The sequence below is a fragment of the Pleurodeles waltl genome, chromosome 12 (assembly GCF_031143425.1).
Source record: "Pleurodeles waltl isolate 20211129_DDA chromosome 12, aPleWal1.hap1.20221129, whole genome shotgun sequence".
NCBI classification, from domain to species: Eukaryota; Metazoa; Chordata; class Amphibia; order Caudata; family Salamandridae; genus Pleurodeles; species Pleurodeles waltl.
Window position 1 is genome coordinate 1699684 of NC_090451.1, and position 19388 is coordinate 1719071.

Here is a 19388-nt window from a genome sequence, read left to right on the forward strand (position 1 = left end):
CATTGAAGGATAAACTAGAGAAAGGATTACAGCAACGGGCCTTTGCTAGTAGTGACGGTTATAGTGCAATTAGAGAACAAGGGAAGTTAGCTTTAGACGCACTACATGTAGGAAAGCTTTGCATATCCAAGACCAAATCATACTATGACAATGTGTTTGTGGGAATGAGTGAATGTAAGCGTGTGTTTTTGTTTCAGAGTAAATGGACGTTCATGTTAAATGGACAGGATCCAGCAATCCCCGGGATTTATTATATATGTGGACTTAATGCTTATTACCGTCTTCCAAAGGGATAGTATGGGACATGTTATTTGGGGATAGTTTTCCCAAAGATATATCAACTTGACGATTTGAAAAGGTTACCAAAATTGTCTGAATTACATCGTACTAGACATAAGAAAGAGACTGCTGCTGGTGCAGTAGGAGACATATTTGGGACGATAATTTCTTCAGTGGGAGTTATTATGAACTCCATAAAGATTCAAAAGTTGTCTACTATTGAGGATAACATGCTGACAAACTTTTCAGGGGCTATACTCCTGATGGATACTGAACTTGCTGCGGAGGGGGCTATGACTCTTCAAAACAGGCTTGCTTTAGACGTTCTTTTAGTGAAAAATGGCAGAGTTTGTAGATTGCTCAATGGGTGTAATTGTTGCGCTTACATACCAGATAATAGTAATGAGATTAGAAGTATGCTTACTAACTTGACTAGGGATAGTACGGACTTGAAGGATTTGAAAGAACCAGGTGTTTGGAAAAAGGTTGGGAAAGGATTTGCTTCAGTGGGAAACTGGATTAGTAACATTTGGCATGGGATATTGTCTAAAATAATACAGGGGATATTGATTGTTATAGATTGCTTATTTGGATCATGGGAGGCATGTCAAATTAGTAAAATAATAAAATTTAAGATGGCGAAAAATAATAGGAGGAGGGAAGAAAAACAAAGGGAAAAATTATTCAGGGCAAGATCAAAGAGGAAACCAAGAAGGGAAGAGATTGATATGAGGGAATTTTAGTATGTAAAATTAGTAGGGAAGATTTGTGTGATGACAAGAGTCATCAGAGGAGGGATTGCTGGAGTGTGTCTTTTAAAATTAATATTAACATGAAAAGCTTACAATATATTGTGTAATGAAGCTGCATAAAAAATGTGTTAACGTAGAAATAATGCACACGTTTAAAAATGTGCCCACGGGGAGTGGCTACCAATGTATACGAAGACTAATGAAAGTTATTAATGCTGAATTAATTATGTACTAATGTTTTTAATTTGTATTAACATATCAAAATTGGAGTTATGTATTAGGAGTTTGTTCATTAAGCAGTAGGCCTTAGTTTAGCGAAGGTCTGTGCCTAGCTGCCCTGTCTCATATTAAACTGTCTTTTTCTAACGTGCAATGTGCTATTTTCCTGAAGGACATGAAACTGTACTTTCCCAGAAGCTAGAGATGTGTGTAGCTGTAGTAAATTCTTTCTCATGGGACCCTACTTGCTCAAGGAGACATTCTTGCTGAATGCAACAGTGTAATATGTAACAGGTACAAGGCTGCCTGGAGTAGGAGAAAACAATGGAACTACTGACTGTAGCGTAAAATGTAACTTTTCTTACCTGACATTCCAACCGATGAAAACGTCAATAACATGGGCCAATCAACGACATGAGAACTGTGGTTTGTGTAAAACTCTGGTGAAGATTATTGGACAGAGATGGCGATGCACCAATGATTATCCATTGAGGAATTAGGAGTAAATTAGACAGTTTTGATTTAACCACATGACCCGAGGAGAAATCAGGCATTTATTGGACATTCCACTCCAAGCCATTCTTTGCCATTCTACTGAGCCATTTAGGCCATTTCGTTTGAGACTTTGCCGTTTGTTCGCCCTGTTACTCTAAACCACCCTTTACTTATTCCTTACCTGATACTTACTTCTCCTCTATATGAGGGAAGTTCTTGTTCCTTAGCTATGCCATACTGATACTTTGCCCTGTCCTTTCTTTGCTGATGATGCAAACGACTGATGTCCCGAGGACGAAGACTGACGCTGTTTGCTGATCCGTTGGATGGGTAACTATCTTATGAAAATTGTAATTGTCTCTTTGCCTTTTCTTTCTAGGTACCAACTGCTCTTTGATAGAGGCCATAGTTAGATGTTTTCCAAATTTGTGTTTGCTAAATTGTTTTGCATGAAGCCCAACATGCTGATGCTAATACGAGGTTATTTAAGGTGTTCACTAAAATCTGACGCAAATAGACAAATGACTGAGTTTTTGCTTTGTTGAACCATGCACTACTGAGACTTTGCTAAGTTGCTTCTTAATAATTATGTGTTAATACTGAGTGAATATTCTCTATGCATTGATTAATTGCGTTTCTAATTGCAAATCTGAAGAGTTACTAATGAGATGAATTGCTGATGAGATTAACAGAAATGACTTTAGATTGTAACCAGTAGGGAAATAAATATCCTAACACTTAACTAAATTGGTGTGGTTATTCATGACTGAAAGATCATGGTGTGTTCACTTTCTTGACTCTCATTAAAGGTTATTGATTAGCATGCTGATTAGTTATTGCGATTGTTGTTGAGATAGATCTATTGATTTGTGATGCCAAAAGACATCTCGTACTGGGAAGTCCCCGAACTTGGTCTAAAAGGTTCATCGACCCAGGCGTGTCTCCTTGTAAGTTTACTTATCAAGGCTCTGACGCGCCTTCACTAATAAAAAGTAATCTGATCGCTTGCTGCGGAGTCATCGTCAACAAAAACTACCAAAATATTACTTCAATGTATTGTAATTACGACTGCCTCAGTTTTATGCATTACGTGAGTAGTCGGACAGCAATTTATTTAGCGCAAAAATATTTCTTGTTGATGCACGAACGTTTTTAAACTGAAGTGTCATAGCTGTAGCGGCAATACTCCCAGTTTAGGTGGTTTTATAAACTAAGTTTTACTTTCTCCTACTTAAAACTTTTTGCAGAACAATGCACATTAAATGGGAAGGCAGTTTTCCTTAATTGTGTACTATTTGCAGCCTAATGTTGACATGTAAGCACACCACCAATAACTGACACCTAGAGACTCGAAAGCGCCATACCAGTACAATATTTGTATGATATTGCACTTTAAATCCACGTACAACTGAATTAAAGCAATCTTAGCTCATTTGAGGGTAGTGTGATAGTACATCACATATGGATAGAACACGTTTGGAAAGTGTAATTTTCATGATTACATTACATTTAACATATAAATTCAAGCTGAAGTAGGGATGGACAACAAGGTCGTATAGAGCAAAGCTGAAGACAACAAGTTACCATAACAATCTGTAAATATATGCTCTTTATTATGTTTAGACAACTATCACCTAATAGAACACATTTTGGCTACCATATTTTGTACTCCTGAAACATGGTGTTTTGAAGACGAGGTGACAGAGTGGTTAAGGCGATGGACTGCTAATCTATTGTGCTCTGCATGCGTGGGTTCGAATCCCATCCTCGTTGGTTTATTGTTCCGTTTTTAGTATGTGGTAGGGCTGGGTTAACCCTATTTTATGTGAAAGTTAAATGACATATCCCATGGTATTTCCGGCAGTACAACGGCTCAGTTTGGAAACACCGCTCAGTTGAGTACTGTGCTTAGGCATTACTGTAAACAGCGCCAGCCGGGTTCTGCTCATGAATCACAAAATCTTTCCTGAGGCGGAGGGTTGGTAAGTTGAGGGACGTAGATAGTTTGATTCCTTATCCTTAAAGAAAGAGAAGCAGTGCGTGCGGGACGCCAATGTAAGGGTTGTCTTCCTACGGACTCTCAGGACTGGCACTCCCTGACACCTCCCATGGCCCGGGGCCAATCCTGACCTACTGAATGTATCACGTGCCTGCTGCTGTTGGCGTTGACTTTCCTAGGATCACTTCACAGGCTATACACCCTTATTCTCCAACTCCCCTATACAACAGAACATCTCACTTCAGAAAGCTTACAGAAACAGGTTTGCACAGGGTAGTGTGGCCGAGCAGTCTAAGGCGCTGGATTAAGGTTCCAGTCTCTTTGGAGGTGTGGGTTCGAATCCCACCGCTGCCAGTATTTTTCAACTCACAAAAGAATTATGTCTGCATCAGTGTCTCACTCTCTGCCTTCTGCACCTACGATCCACATAGCGAGAGGTGAGACTATGTAAAGTGGTGACGTATATATATAAGGGTAGCCAGACAGTGGGACCGAGCCTTCTTATTTTAAAAAACCACAACCTAAGGTGACAAGAATTGTATCGGTAAACAAACCAGCTGTCTTGAAGTCTAACTATAGAGGCGACGAGAGGGGTCACTGTGATGCTGAAAGTTCAGTGAGTGTAAACAGTAGAACGCTGTGTGATACGTTTCCTTGCAGTGAGGACAGCTCGCGTTTCTAAAGCAGAGAGCAAACATACAATGGGGAAGAAGAATAAATAAGGAAAGACATATATTATATGCAGACAGTTATTATACTTTGCTTTTCACCTGTAACTCGCTCAACTGTCGGTGAATGCTGCGTTACCCAGCATAGCCAGGTCACCACAGCGGGTGTCCACAGTGTTTGGCCAAGTTACTATAGTTGTGAGCTTGTACATGTGAGGTAGCGTGGCTGAGCAGGCTAAACTGGCTAGATTTAGGCTCCAGTCTCTCTGGAGCCGTGGGCTTGAATCCCAACACTTTAAGTTTACTTGAACCAAATACTTTTGCAAAAAAGGTTCATGTAATAAATATTCATTAGGGTCGTGGTTGTGAGTATGACACTAATGAATAAAAGTGGGACTAACAATGCTACAATTCCTGAGACTACCACTGCACTAACAGCCTGGGAGAGGTTTGAGCTGGATACAGGATACTTGCATGAGGGAACTAACTCGAAAGGGGAACTATCCACTGATGTTTTCTATTGCTTGCTGAGTGAGTATGTTGACACAATGGTTGCAAAAGATTGTTTTGTGTGTACACAGATTCCTGTTTCGGTACAAGAGGGGGTTACCTATCATAGACTGTCATTACCATATGGGATACGTTGTAGTCTGTTACTAACAAGATTCTATAACCAGGAAGAGATTCAATATTTTTACTCAAATCATGATCTTGTGTTTTCTAATGTGCCTATCATAGAGGATGTGAGTGGGGTAGCTAAGTACTATAGCATAAAGTTAGTTAAAGGATTCTTTCAGGCGACATTAACAATTAGTACATCTTATGCACACCACAATAATTTGACATGTTTGCTTACACCTGTAGAGAAAAGCTTTTTAGATCACACGGAAGAGAGAAGAAGGGCATTGAAGGGTAAACTAGAGAAAGGATTACAGCAACGGGCCTTTGCTAGTAGTGACGGTTATAGTGCAATTAGAGAACAAGTGAAGTTAGCTTTAGAAGCACTACATGTAGGAAAGCTTTGCATATCCAAGACCAAATCATACTATGACAATGTGTTTGTGGGAATGAGTGAATGTACGCGTTTGTTTTTGTTTCAGGGTAAATGTACGTTCATGTTAAATGGACAGGATCCAGCAATCCCCGGGATTTATTATATATGTGGACTTAATGCTTATTACCGTCTTCCAAAGGGATAGTATGGGACATGTTATTTGGGGATAGTTTTCCCAAAGATATATCAACTTGACGATTTGAAAAGGTTACCAAAATTGTCTGAATTACATTGTACTAGACATAAGAAAGAGACTGCTGCTGGTGTAGTAGGAGACATATTTGGGACGATAATTTCTTCAGTGGGAGTTATTATGAACTCCATAAAGATTCAAAAGTTGTCTACTATTGAGGATAACATGCTGACAAACTTTTCAGGGGCTATACTCCTGATGGATACTGAACTTGCTGCGGAGGGGGCTATGACTCTTCAAAACAGGCTTGCTTTAGACATTCTTTTAGTGAAAAATGGCAGAGTTTGTAGATTGCTCAATGGGTGTAATTGTTGCGCTTACATACCAGATAATAGTAATGAGATTAGAAGTATGCTTACTAACTTGACTAGGGATAGTACGGACTTGAAGGATTTGAAAGAACCAGGTGTTTGGAAAAAGGTTGGGAAAGGATTTGCTTCAGTGGGAAATTGGATTAGTATCATTTGGCATGGGATATTGTCTAAAATAATACAGGGGATATTGATTGTTATAGATTGCTTATTTGGATCATGGGTGGCATGTAAAATTAGTAAAAGAATAAAATTGAAGATGGCGAAAAATAATAGGAGGAGGGAAGAAAAACAAAGGGAAACATTATTCAGGGCAAGATCAAAGGGGAAACCAAGAAGGGAAGAGATTGATATGAGGGAATTTTAGTATGTAAAATTAGTAGGGAAGATTTGTGTGATGTCAAGAGTCATCAGAGGAGGGATTGCTGGAGTGTGTCTTTTAAAATTAATATTAACATGAAAAGCTTACAATATATTGTGTAATGAAGCTGCATTATAAATGTGTTAACGTAGAAATAATGCACACGTTTGAAATGTGCCCATGGAGAGTGGCTACCAATGTATACGAAGACTAATGAAAGTTATTAATGCTGAATTAATTATGTACTACTGTTTTTAATTTGTATTAAAATATCAAAATTGGAGTTATGTATTAGGAGTTTGTTCATTAAGCAGTAGGCCTTAGTTTAGCGAAGGTCTGTGCCTAGCTGCCTGGTCTCATATTAAACTGTCTTTTTCTAACGTGCAATGTGCTATTTTTCTGAAGGACATGAAACTGTACTTTCCCAGAAGCTAGAGATGTGTGTAGCTGTAGTAAATTCTTTCTCATGGGACCCTACTTGCTCAAGGAGACATTCTTGCTGAATGCAACAGTGTAATTTGTAACAGGTGCAAGGCTGCCTGGAGTAGGAGAAAACAATGGAACTACTGACTGTAGCGTAAAATGTAACTTTTCTTACCTGACATTCCAACCGATGAAAACATCAATAACATGGGCCAATCAACGACATGAGAACTGTGGTTTGTGTAAAACTCTGGTGAAGATTATTGGACAGAGATGGCGATGCACCAATGATTATCCATTGAGGAATTAGGAGTAAATTAGACAGCTTTGATTTAACCACATGACCCGAGGAGAAATCAGGCATTTATTGGACATTCCACTCCAAGCCATTCTTTGCCATTGTACTGAGCCATTTAGGCCATTTCGTTTGAGACTTTGCCGTTTGTTCGCCCTGTTACTCTAAACCACCCTTTACTTATTCCTTACCTGATACTTACTTCTCCTCTATATGAGGGAAGTTCTTGTTCCTTAGCTATGCCATACTGATACTTTGCCCTGTCCTTTCTTTGCTGATGATGCAAACGACTGATGTCCCGAGGACGGAGACTGACGCTGTTTGCTGATCCGTTGGATGGGTAACTATCTGATGAAAATTGTAATTGTCTGTTTGCCTTTTCTTTCTAGGTACCAACTGCTCTTTGATAGAGGCCATAGTTAGATGTTTTCCAAATTTGTGTTTGCTAAATTGTTTTGCATGAAGCCCAACATGCTGATGCTAATACGAGGTTATTTAAGGTGTTCACTAAAATCTGACGCAAATAGACAAATGACTGAGTTCTTGCTTTGTTGAACCATGCACTACTGAGACTTTGCTAAGTTGCTTCTTAATAATTATGTGTTAATACTGAGTGAATATTCTCTATGCATTGATTAATTGCATTTCTAATTGCAAATCTGAAGAGTTACTAATGAGATGAATTGCTGATGAGATTAACAGAAATGACTTTAGATTGTAACCAGTAGGGAAATAAATATCCTAACACTTAACTAAATTGGTGTGGTTATTCATGACTGAAATATCATGGTGTGTTCACTTTATTGACTCTCATTAAAGGTTATTGATTAGCATGCTGATTAGTTATTGCGATTGTTGTTGAGATATTGATCTATTGATTTGTGATGCCAAAAGACATCTCGTACTGGGAAGTCCCCGAACCTGGTCTAAAAGGTTCATCGACCTAGGCGTGTCTCCTTGTAAGTTTACTTATCAAGGCTCTGACGCACCTTCACTAATAAAAAGTAATCTGATCGCTTGCTGCGGAGTCATCGTCAACAAAAACTACCAAAATATTACTTCAATGTATTGTAATTACGACTGCCTCAGTTTTATGCATTACGTGAGTAGTCGGACAGCAATTTATTTAGCGCAAAAATATTTCTTGTTGATGCACGTACGTTTTTAAACTGAAGTGTCATAGCTGTAGCGGCAATACTCCCAGTTTAGGTGGTTTTATAAACTAAGTTTTACTTTCTCCTACTTAAAACTTTTTGCAGAACAATGCACATTAAATGGGGAGGCAGTTTTCCTTAATTGTGTACTATTTGCTGCCTAATGTTGACATGTAAGCACACCACCAATAACTGACACCTAGAGACTCGAAAGCGACATACCAGTACAATATTTGTATGATGTTGCACTTTAAATCCACGTACAACTGAATTAAAGCAATCTTAGCTCATTTGAGGGTAGTGTGATAGTACATCACATATGGATAGAACACGTTTGGAAAGTGTAATTTTCATGATTACATTACATTTAACATATAAATTCAAGCTGAAGTAGGGATGGACAACAAGGTCGTATAGAGCAAAGCTGAAGACAACAAGTTACCATAACAATCTGTAAATATATGCTCTTTATTATGTTTAGACAACTATCACCTAATAGAACACATTTTGGCTACCATATTTTGTACTCCTGAAACATGGTGTTTTGAAGACGAGGTGGCCGAGTGGTTAAGGCGATGGACTGCTAATCCATTGTGCCCTGAACGCGTGGGTTCGAATCCCATCCTCGTTGGTTTATTGTTCCGTTCTCAGATTTTAGTATGTGGTAGGGCTGGATTAACCCTATTTTATGTGAAAGTTAAATGACATATCCCATGGTATTTCCGGCAGTACAACGGCTCAGTTTGGAAACACCGCTCAGTTGAGTACTGTGCTTAGGCATTACTGTAAACAGCGCCAGCCGGGTTCTGCTCATGAATCACAAAATCTTTCCTGAGGCGGAGGGTTGGAAAGTTGAGGGACGTAGATAGTTTGATTCCTTATCGTTAAAGAAAGAGAAGCAGCGCGTGCGGGACGCCAATGTAAGGGTTGTCTTCCTACGGACTCTCAGGACTGGCGCTCCCTGACACCTCCCATGGCCCGGGACCAATCCTGACCTACTGAATGTATCACGTGCCTGTTGCTGTTGGCGTTGACTTTCCTAGATCACTTCACAGGCTATACACCCTTATTCTCCAACTCCCCTCTACAATAGAACATCTCACTTCAGAAAGCTTACAGAAACAGGTTTGCACAGGGTAGTGTGGCTGAGCGGTCTAAGGCACTGGATTAAGGCTCCAGTCTCTTTGGAGGCGTGGGTTCGAATTTCACCGCTGCCAGTATTTTTCAACTCTCAAACGTATTTTGTCTGCATCAGTGTCTCACTCTCTGCCTTCTGCACCTAGGATCCACATAGCGAGAGGTGAGACTATGTAAAGTGGTGACGTATATATATAAGGGTAGCCAGACAGTGGGACCGAGCCTTCTTATTTTAAAAAACCACAACCTAAGGAGACAAGAATTGTATCGGTAAACAAACCAGCTGTCTTGAAGTCTAACTATAGAGGCGACGAGAGGGGTCACTGTGATGCTGAAAGTTCAGTGAGTGTAAACAGTAGAACGCTGTGTGATACGTTTCCTTGCAGTGATGACAGCTCGCGTTTCTAAAGCAGAGAGCAAACATACAATGGGGAAGAAGAATAAATAAGGAAAGACATATATTATATGCAGACAGTTATTATACTTTGCTTTTCACCTGTAACTCGCTCAACTGTCGGTGAATGCTGCGTTACCCTGCATAGCCAGGTCACCACAGCGGGTGTCCACAGTGTTTGGCCAAGTTACTATAGTTGTGAGCTTGTACATGTGAGGTAGCGTGGCTGAGCAGGCTAAACTGGCTAGATTTAGGCTCCAGTCTCTCTGGAGCCGTGGGCTTGAATCCCAACACTTTAAGTTTACTTGAACCAAATACTTTTGTAAAAAAGGTTCATGTAATAAATATTCATTAGGGTCGTGGTTGTGAGTATGACACTAATGGATAAAAGTGGGACTAACAATGCTACAATTCCTGAGACTACCACTGCACTAACAGCCTGGGAGAGGTTTGAGCTGGATACAAGATACTTGCATGAGGGAACTAACTCGAAAGGGGAACTATCCACTGATGTGTTCTATCGCTTGCTGAGTGAGTATGTTGACACAATGGATGCAAAAGATTGTATTGTGTGTACACAGATTCCTGTTTCGGTACAAGAGGGGGTTACCTATCATAGACTGTCATTAACATATGGGATACGTTGTAGTCTGTTACTAACAAGATTCTATAACCAGGAAGAGATTCAATATTTTTACTCAAATCATGATCTTGTGTTTTCTAATGTGCCTATCATAGAGGATGTGAGTGGGGTAGCTAAGTACTATAGCATAAAGTTAGTTAAAGGATTCTTTCAGGGGACATTAACAATTAGTACATCTTATGCACACCACAATAATTTGACATGTTTGCTTACACCTGTAGAGAAAAGCTTTTTAGATCACACGGAAGAGAGAAGAAGGGCATTGAAGGGTAAACTAGAGAAAGGATTACAGCAACGGGCCTTTGCTAGTAGTGACGGTTATAGTGCAATTAGAGAACAAGGGAAGTTAGCTTTAGACGCACTACATGTAGGAAAGCTTTGCATATCCAAGACCAAATCATACTATGACAATGTGTTTGTGGGAATGAGTGAATGTAAGCGTGTGTTTTTGTTTCAGAGTAAATGGACGTTCATGTTAAATGGACAGGATCCAGCAATCCCCGGGATTTATTATATATGTGGACTTAATGCTTATTACCGTCTTCCAAAGGGATAGTATGGGACATGTTATTTGGGGATAGTTTTCCCAAAGATATATCAACTTGACGATTTGAAAAGGTTACCAAAATTGTCTGAATTACATCGTACTAGACATAAGAAAGAGACTGCTGCTGGTGTAGTAGGAGACATATTTGGGATGATAATTTCTTCAGTGGGAGTTATTATGAACTCCATAAAGATTCAAAAGTTGTCTACTATTGAGGATAACATGCTGACAAACTTTTCAGGGGCTATACTCCTGATGGATACTGAACTTGCTGCGGAGGGGGCTATGACTCTTCAAAACAGGCTTGCTTTAGACATTCTTTTAGTGAAAAATGGCAGAGTTTGTAGATTGCTCAATGGGTGTAATTGTTGCGCTTACATACCAGATAATAGTAATGAGATTAGAAGTATGCTTACTAACTTGACTAGGGATAGTACGGACTTGAAGGATTTGAAAGAACCAGGTGTTTGGAAAAAGGTTGGGAAAGGATTTGCTTCAGTGGGAAATTGGATTAGTAACATTTGGCATGGGATATTGTCTAAAATAATACAGGGGATATTGATTGTTATAGATTGCTTATTTGGATCATGGGTGGCATGTAAAATTAGTAAAAGAATAAAATTGAAGATGGCGAATAATAATAGGAGGAGGGAAGAAAAACAAAGGGAAAAATTATTCAGGGCAAGATCAAAGGGGAAACCAAGAAGGGAAGAGATTGATATGAGGGAATTTTAGTATGTAAAATTAGTAGGGAAGATTTGTGTGATGACAAGAGTCATCAGAGGAGGGATTGCTGGAGTGTGTCTTTTAAAATTAATATTAACATGAAAAGCTTACAATATATTGTGTAATGAAGCTGCATAAAAAATGTGTTAACGTAGAAATAATGCACACGTTTGAAATGTGCCCATGGGGAGTGGCTACCAATGTATACGAAGACTAATGAAAGTTATTAATGCTGAATTAATTATGTACTAATGTTTTTAATTTGTATTAACATATCAAAATTGGAGTTATGTATTAGGAGTTTGTTCATTAAGCAGTAGGACTTAGTTTAGCGAAGGTCTGTGCCTAGCTGCCTGGTCTCATATTAAACTGTCTTTTTCTAACGTGCAATGTGCTATTTTCCTGAAGGACATGAAACTGTACTTTCCCAGAAGCTAGAGATGTGTGTAGCTGTAGTAAATTCTTTCTCATGGGACCCTACTTGCTCAAGGAGACATTCTTGCTGAATGCAACAGTGTAATTTGTAACAGGTGCAAGGCTGCCTGGAGTAGGAGAAAACAATGGAACTACTGACTGTAGCGTAAAATGTAACTTTTCTTACCTGACATTCCAACCGATGAAAACGTCAATAACATGGGCCAATCAACGACATGAGAACTGTGGTTTGTGTAAAACTCTGGTGAAGATTATTGGACACAGATGGCGATGCACCAATGATTATCCATTGAGGAATTAGGAGTAAATTAGACAGTTTTGATTTAACCACATGACCCGAGGAGAAATCAGGCCTTTATTGGACATTCCACTCCAAGCCATTCTTTGCCATTCTACTGAGCCATTTAGGCCATTTCGTTTGAGACTTTGCCGTTTGTTCGCCCTGTTACTCTAAACCACCCTTTACTTATTCCTTACCTGATACTTACTTCTCCTCTATATGAGGGAAGTTCTTGTTCCTTAGCTGTGCCATACTGATACTTTGCCCTGTCCTTTCTTTGCTGATGATGCAAACGACTGATGTCCCGAGGACGAAGACTGACGCTGTTTGCTGATCCGTTGGATGGGTAACTATCTGATGAAAATTGTAATTGTCTGTTTGCCTTTTCTTTCTAGGTACCAACTGCTCTTTGATAGAGGCCATAGTTAGATGTTTTCCAAATTTGTGTTTGCTAAATTGTTTTGCATGAAGCCCAACATGCTGATGCTAATACGAGGTTATTTAAGGTGTTCACTAAAATCTGACGCAAATAGACAAATGACTGAGTTTTTGCTTTGTTGAACCATGCACTACTGAGACTTTGCTAAGTTGCTTCTTAATAATTATGTGTTAATACTGAGTGAATATTCTCTATGCATTGATTAATTGCGTTTCTAATTGCAAATCTGAAGAGTTACTAATGAGATGAATTGCTGATGAGATTAACAGAAATGACTTTAGATTGTAACCAGTAGGGAAATAAATATCCTAACACTTAACTAAATTGGTGTGGTTATTCATGACTGAAAGATCATGGTGTGTTCACTTTCTTGACTCTCATTAAAGGTTATTGATTAGCATGCTGATTAGTTATTGCGATTGTTGTTGAGATAGATCTATTGATTTGTGATGCCAAAAGACATCTCGTACTGGGAAGTCCCCGAACTTGGTCTAAAAGGTTCATCGACCCAGGCGTGTCTCCTTGTAAGTTTACTTATCAAGGCTCTGACGCGCCTTCACTAATAAAAAGTAATCTGATCGCTTGCTGCGGAGTCATCGTCAACAAAAACTACCAAAATATTACTTCAATGTATTGTAATTACGACTGCCTCAGTTTTATGCATTACGTGAGTAGTCGGACAGCAATTTATTTAGCGCAAAAATATTTCTTGTTGATGCACGAACGTTTTTAAACTGAAGTGTCATAGCTGTAGCGGCAATACTCCCAGTTTAGGTGGTTTTATAAACTAAGTTTTACTTTCTCCTACTTAAAACTTTTTGCAGAACAATGCACATTAAATGGGAAGGCAGTTTTCCTTAATTGTGTACTATTTGCAGCCTAATGTTGACATGTAAGCACACCACCAATAACTGACACCTAGAGACTCGAAAGCGCCATACCAGTACAATATTTGTATGATATTGCACTTTAAATCCACGTACAACTGAATTAAAGCAATCTTAGCTCATTTGAGGGTAGTGTGATAGTACATCACATATGGATAGAACACGTTTGGAAAGTGTAATTTTCATGATTACATTACATTTAACATATAAATTCAAGCTGAAGTAGGGATGGACAACAAGGTCGTATAGAGCAAAGCTGAAGACAACAAGTTACCATAACAATCTGTAAATATATGCTCTTTATTATGTTTAGACAACTATCACCTAATAGAACACATTTTGGCTACCATATTTTGTACTCCTGAAACATGGTGTTTTGAAGACGAGGTGACAGAGTGGTTAAGGCGATGGACTGCTAATCTATTGTGCTCTGCATGCGTGGGTTCGAATCCCATCCTCGTTGGTTTATTGTTCCGTTTTTAGTATGTGGTAGGGCTGGGTTAACCCTATTTTATGTGAAAGTTAAATGACATATCCCATGGTATTTCCGGCAGTACAACGGCTCAGTTTGGAAACACCGCTGAGTTGAGTACTGTGCTTAGGCATTACTGTAAACAGCGCCAGCCGGGTTCTGCTCATGAATCACAAAATCTTTCCTGAGGCGGAGGGTTGGTAAGTTGAGGGACGTAGATAGTTTGATTCCTTATCCTTAAAGAAAGAGAAGCAGTGCGTGCGGGACGCCAATGTAAGGGTTGTCTTCCTACGGACTCTCAGGACTGGCACTCCCTGACACCTCCCATGTCCCGGGGCCAATCCTGACCTACTGAATGTATCACGTGCCTGCTGCTGTTGGCGTTGACTTTCCTAGGATCACTTCACAGGCTATACACCCTTATTCTCCAACTCCCCTATACAACAGAACATCTCACTTCAGAAAGCTTACAGAAACAGGTTTGCACAGGGTAGTGTGGCCGAGCAGTCTAAGGCGCTGGATTAAGGTTCCAGTCTCTTTGGAGGTGTGGGTTCGAATCCCACCGCTGCCAGTATTTTTCAACTCACAAAAGAATTATGTCTGCATCAGTGTCTCACTCTCTGCCTTCTGCACCTACGATCCACATAGCGAGAGGTGAGACTATGTAAAGTGGTGACGTATATATATAAGGGTAGCCAGACAGTGGGACCGAGCCTTCTTATTTTAAAAAACCACAACCTAAGGTGACAAGAATTGTATCGGTAAACAAACCAGCTGTCTTGAAGTCTAACTATAGAGGCGACGAGAGGGGTCACTGTGATGCTGAAAGTTCAGTGAGTGTAAACAGTAGAACGCTGTGTGATACGTTTCCTTGCAGTGAGGACAGCTCGCGTTTCTAAAGCAGAGAGCAAACATACAATGGGGAAGAAGAATAAATAAGGAAAGACATATATTATATGCAGACAGTTATTATACTTTGCTTTTCACCTGTAACTCGCTCAACTGTCGGTGAATGCTGCGTTACCCAGCATAGCCAGGTCACCACAGCGGGTGTCCACAGTGTTTGGCCAAGTTACTATAGTTGTGAGCTTGTACATGTGAGGTAGCGTGGCTGAGCAGGCTAAACTGGCTAGATTTAGGCTCCAGTCTCTCTGGAGCCGTGGGCTTGAATCCCAACACTTTAAGTTTACTTGAACCAAATACTTTTGCAAAAAAGGTTCATGTAATAAATATTCATTAGGGTCGTGGTTGTGAGTATGACACTAATGAATAAAAGTGGGACTAACAATGCTACAATTCCTGAGACTACCACTGCACTAACAGCCTGGGAGAGGTTTGAGCTGGATACAGGATACTTGCATGAGGGAACTAACTCGAAAGGGGAACTATCCACTGATGTTTTCTATTGCTTGCTGAGTGAGTATGTTGACACAATGGTTGCAAAAGATTGTTTTGTGTGTACACAGATTCCTGTTTCGGTACAAGAGGGGGTTACCTATCATAGACTGTCATTACCATATGGGATACGTTGTAGTCTGTTACTAACAAGATTCTATAACCAGGAAGAGATTCAATATTTTTACTCAAATCATGATCTTGTGTTTTCTAATGTGCCTATCATAGAGGATGTGAGTGGGGTAGCTAAGTACTATAGCATAAAGTTAGTTAAAGGATTCTTTCAGGCGACATTAACAATTAGTACATCTTATGCACACCACAATAATTTGACATGTTTGCTTACACCTGTAGAGAAAAGCTTTTTAGATCACACGGAAGAGAGAAGAAGGGCATTGAAGGGTAAACTAGAGAAAGGATTACAGCAACGGGCCTTTGCTAGTAGTGACGGTTATAGTGCAATTAGAGAACAAGTGAAGTTAGCTTTAGAAGCACTACATGTAGGAAAGCTTTGCATATCCAAGACCAAATCATACTATGACAATGTGTTTGTGGGAATGAGTGAATGTACGCGTTTGTTTTTGTTTCAGGGTAAATGTACGTTCATGTTAAATGGACAGGATCCAGCAATCCCCGGGATTTATTATATATGTGGACTTAATGCTTATTACCGTCTTCCAAAGGGATAGTATGGGACATGTTATTTGGGGATAGTTTTCCCAAAGATATATCAACTTGACGATTTGAAAAGGTTACCAAAATTGTCTGAATTACATTGTACTAGACATAAGAAAGAGACTGCTGCTGGTGTAGTAGGAGACATATTTGGGACGATAATTTCTTCAGTGGGAGTTATTATGAACTCCATAAAGATTCAAAAGTTGTCTACTATTGAGGATAAAATGCTGACAAACTTTTCAGGGGCTATACTCCTGATGGATACTGAACTTGCTGCGGAGGGGGCTATGACTCTTCAAAACAGGCTTGCTTTAGACATTCTTTTAGTGAAAAATGGCAGAGTTTGTAGATTGCTCAATGGGTGTAATTGTTGCGCTTACATACCAGATAATAGTAATGAGATTAGAAGTATGCTTACTAACTTGACTAGGGATAGTACGGACTTGAAGGATTTGAAAGAACCAGGTGTTTGGAAAAAGGTTGGGAAAGGATTTGCTTCAGTGGGAAATTGGATTAGTATCATTTGGCATGGGATATTGTCTAAAATAATACAGGGGATATTGATTGTTATAGATTGCTTATTTGGATCATGGGTGGCATGTAAAATTAGTAAAAGAATAAAATTGAAGATGGCGAAAAATAATAGGAGGAGGGAAGAAAAACAAAGGGAAAAATTATTCAGGGCAAGATCAAAGGGGAAACCAAGAAGGGAAGAGATTGATATGAGGGAATTTTAGTATGTAAAATTAGTAGGGAAGATTTGTGTGATGTCAAGAGTCATCAGAGGAGGGATTGCTGGAGTGTGTCTTTTAAAATTAATATTAACATGAAAAGCTTACAATATATTGTGTAATGAAGCTGCATTATAAATGTGTTAACGTAGAAATAATGCACACGTTTGAAATGTGCCCATGGAGAGTGGCTACCAATGTATACGAAGACTAATGAAAGTTATTAATGCTGAATTAATTATGTACTACTGTTTTTAATTTGTATTAAAATATCAAAATTGGAGTTATGTATTAGGAGTTTGTTCATTAAGCAGTAGGCCTTAGTTTAGCGAAGGTCTGTGCCTAGCTGCCTGGTCTCATATTAAACTGTCTTTTTCTAACGTGCAATGTGCTATTTTTCTGAAGGACATGAAACTGTACTTTCCCAAAAGCTAGAGATGTGTGTAGCTGTAGTAAATTCTTTCTCATGGGACCCTACTTGCTCAAGGAGACATTCTTGCTGAATGCAACAGTGTAATTTGTAACAGGTGCAAGGCTGCCTGGAGTAGGAGAAAACAATGGAACTACTGACTGTAGCGTAAAATGTAACTTTTCTTACCTGACATTCCAACAGATGAAAACGTCAATAACATGGGCCAATCAACGACATGAGAACTGTGGGTTGTGTAAAACTCTGGTGAAGATTATTGGACAGAGATGGCGATGCACCAATGATTATCCATTGAGGAATTAGGAGTAAATTAGACAGTTTTGATTTAACCACATGACCCTAGGAGAAATCAGGCATTTATTGGACATTCCACTCCAAGCCATTCTTTGCCATTCTACTGAGCCATTTAGGCCATTTAGTTTGAGACTTTGCCGTTTGTTCGCCCTGTTACTCTAAACCACCCTTTACTTATTCCTTACCTGATACTTACTTCTCCTCTATATGAGGGAAGTCCTTGTTCCTTAGCTATGCCATACTGATACTTTGCCCTGTCCTTTCTTTGCTGATGATGCAAACGACTGATGTCCCGAGGACGAAGACTGATGCTGTTTGCTGATCCGTTGGATGGGTAACTATCTGATGAAAATTGTAATTGTCTGTTTGCCTTTTCTTTCTAGGTACCAACTGCTCTTTGATAGAGGCCATAGTTAGATGTTTTCCAAATTTGTGTTTGCTAAATTGTTTTGCATGAAGCCCAACATGCTGATGCTAATACGAGGTTATTTAAGGTGTTCACTAAAATCTGACGCAAATAGACAAATGACTGAGTTCTTGCTTTGTTGAACCATGCACTACTGAGACTTTGCTAAGTTGCTTCTTAATAATTATGTGTTAATACTGAGTGAATATTCTCTATGCATTGATTAATTGCATTTCTAATTGCAAATCTGAAGAGTTACTAATGAGATGAATTGCTGATGAGATTAACAGAAATGACTTTAGATTGTAACCAGTAGGGAAATAAATATCCTAACACTTAACTAAATTGGTGTGGTTATTCATGACTGAAATATCATGGTGTGTTCACTTTATTGACTCTCATTAAAGGTTATTGATTAGCATGCTGATTAGTTATTGCGATTGTTGTTGAGATATTGATCTATTGATTTGTGATGCCAAAAGACATCTCGTACTGGGAAGTCCCCGAACCTGGTCTAAAAGGTTCATCGACCTAGGCGTGTCTCCTTGTAAGTTTACTTATCAAGGCTCTGACGCACCTTCACTAATAAAAAGTAATCTGATCGCTTGCTGCGGAGTCATCGTCAACAAAAACTACCAAAATATTACTTCAATGTATTGTAATTACGACTGCCTCAGTTTTATGCATTACGTGAGTAGTCGGACAGCAATTTATTTAGCGCAAAAATATTTCTTGTTGATGCACGTACGTTTTTAAACTGAAGTGTCATAGCTGTAGCGGCAATACTCCCAGTTTAGGTGGTTTTATAAACTAAGTTTTACTTTCTCCTACTTAAAACTTTTTGCAGAACAATGCACATTAAATGGGGAGGCAGTTTTCCTTAATTGTGTACTATTTGCTGCCTAATGTTGACATGTAAGCACACCACCAATAACTGACACCTAGAGACTCGAAAGCGACATACCAGTACAATATTTGTATGATGTTGCACTTTAAATCCACGTACAACTGAATTAAAGCAATCTTAGCTCATTTGAGGGTAGTGTGATAGTACATCACATATGGATAGAACACGTTTGGAAAGTGTAATTTTCATGATTACATTACATTTAACATATAAATTCAAGCTGAAGTAGGGATGGACAACAAGGTCGTATAGAGCAAAGCTGAAGACAACAAGTTACCATAACAATCTGTAAATATATGCTCTTTATTATGTTTAGACAACTATCACCTAATAGAACACATTTTGGCTACCATATTTTGTACTCCTGAAACATGGTGTTTTGAA

At 39.1% G+C, this 19388-nt stretch overlaps 3 non-coding genes across 3 annotated transcripts; all 3 read left to right on the forward strand.

Moving 5' to 3' along the window:
- The first annotated feature begins 4016 nt into the window (after positions 1-4016).
- TRNAL-AAG (transfer RNA leucine (anticodon AAG)) lies at positions 4017-4098 on the forward strand. The gene has a single exon. It is a non-coding gene; the product is annotated as a tRNA-Leu (tRNA).
- Positions 4099-8752: 4654 nt separating this feature from the next.
- TRNAS-GCU (transfer RNA serine (anticodon GCU)) lies at positions 8753-8834 on the forward strand. The gene has a single exon. It is a non-coding gene; the product is annotated as a tRNA-Ser (tRNA).
- A 5818-nt stretch (positions 8835-14652) lies between these two features.
- Positions 14653-14734, forward strand: TRNAL-AAG (transfer RNA leucine (anticodon AAG)). Its single transcript has one exon. It is a non-coding gene; the product is annotated as a tRNA-Leu (tRNA).
- The last annotated feature ends 4654 nt before the right edge of the window (positions 14735-19388 follow it).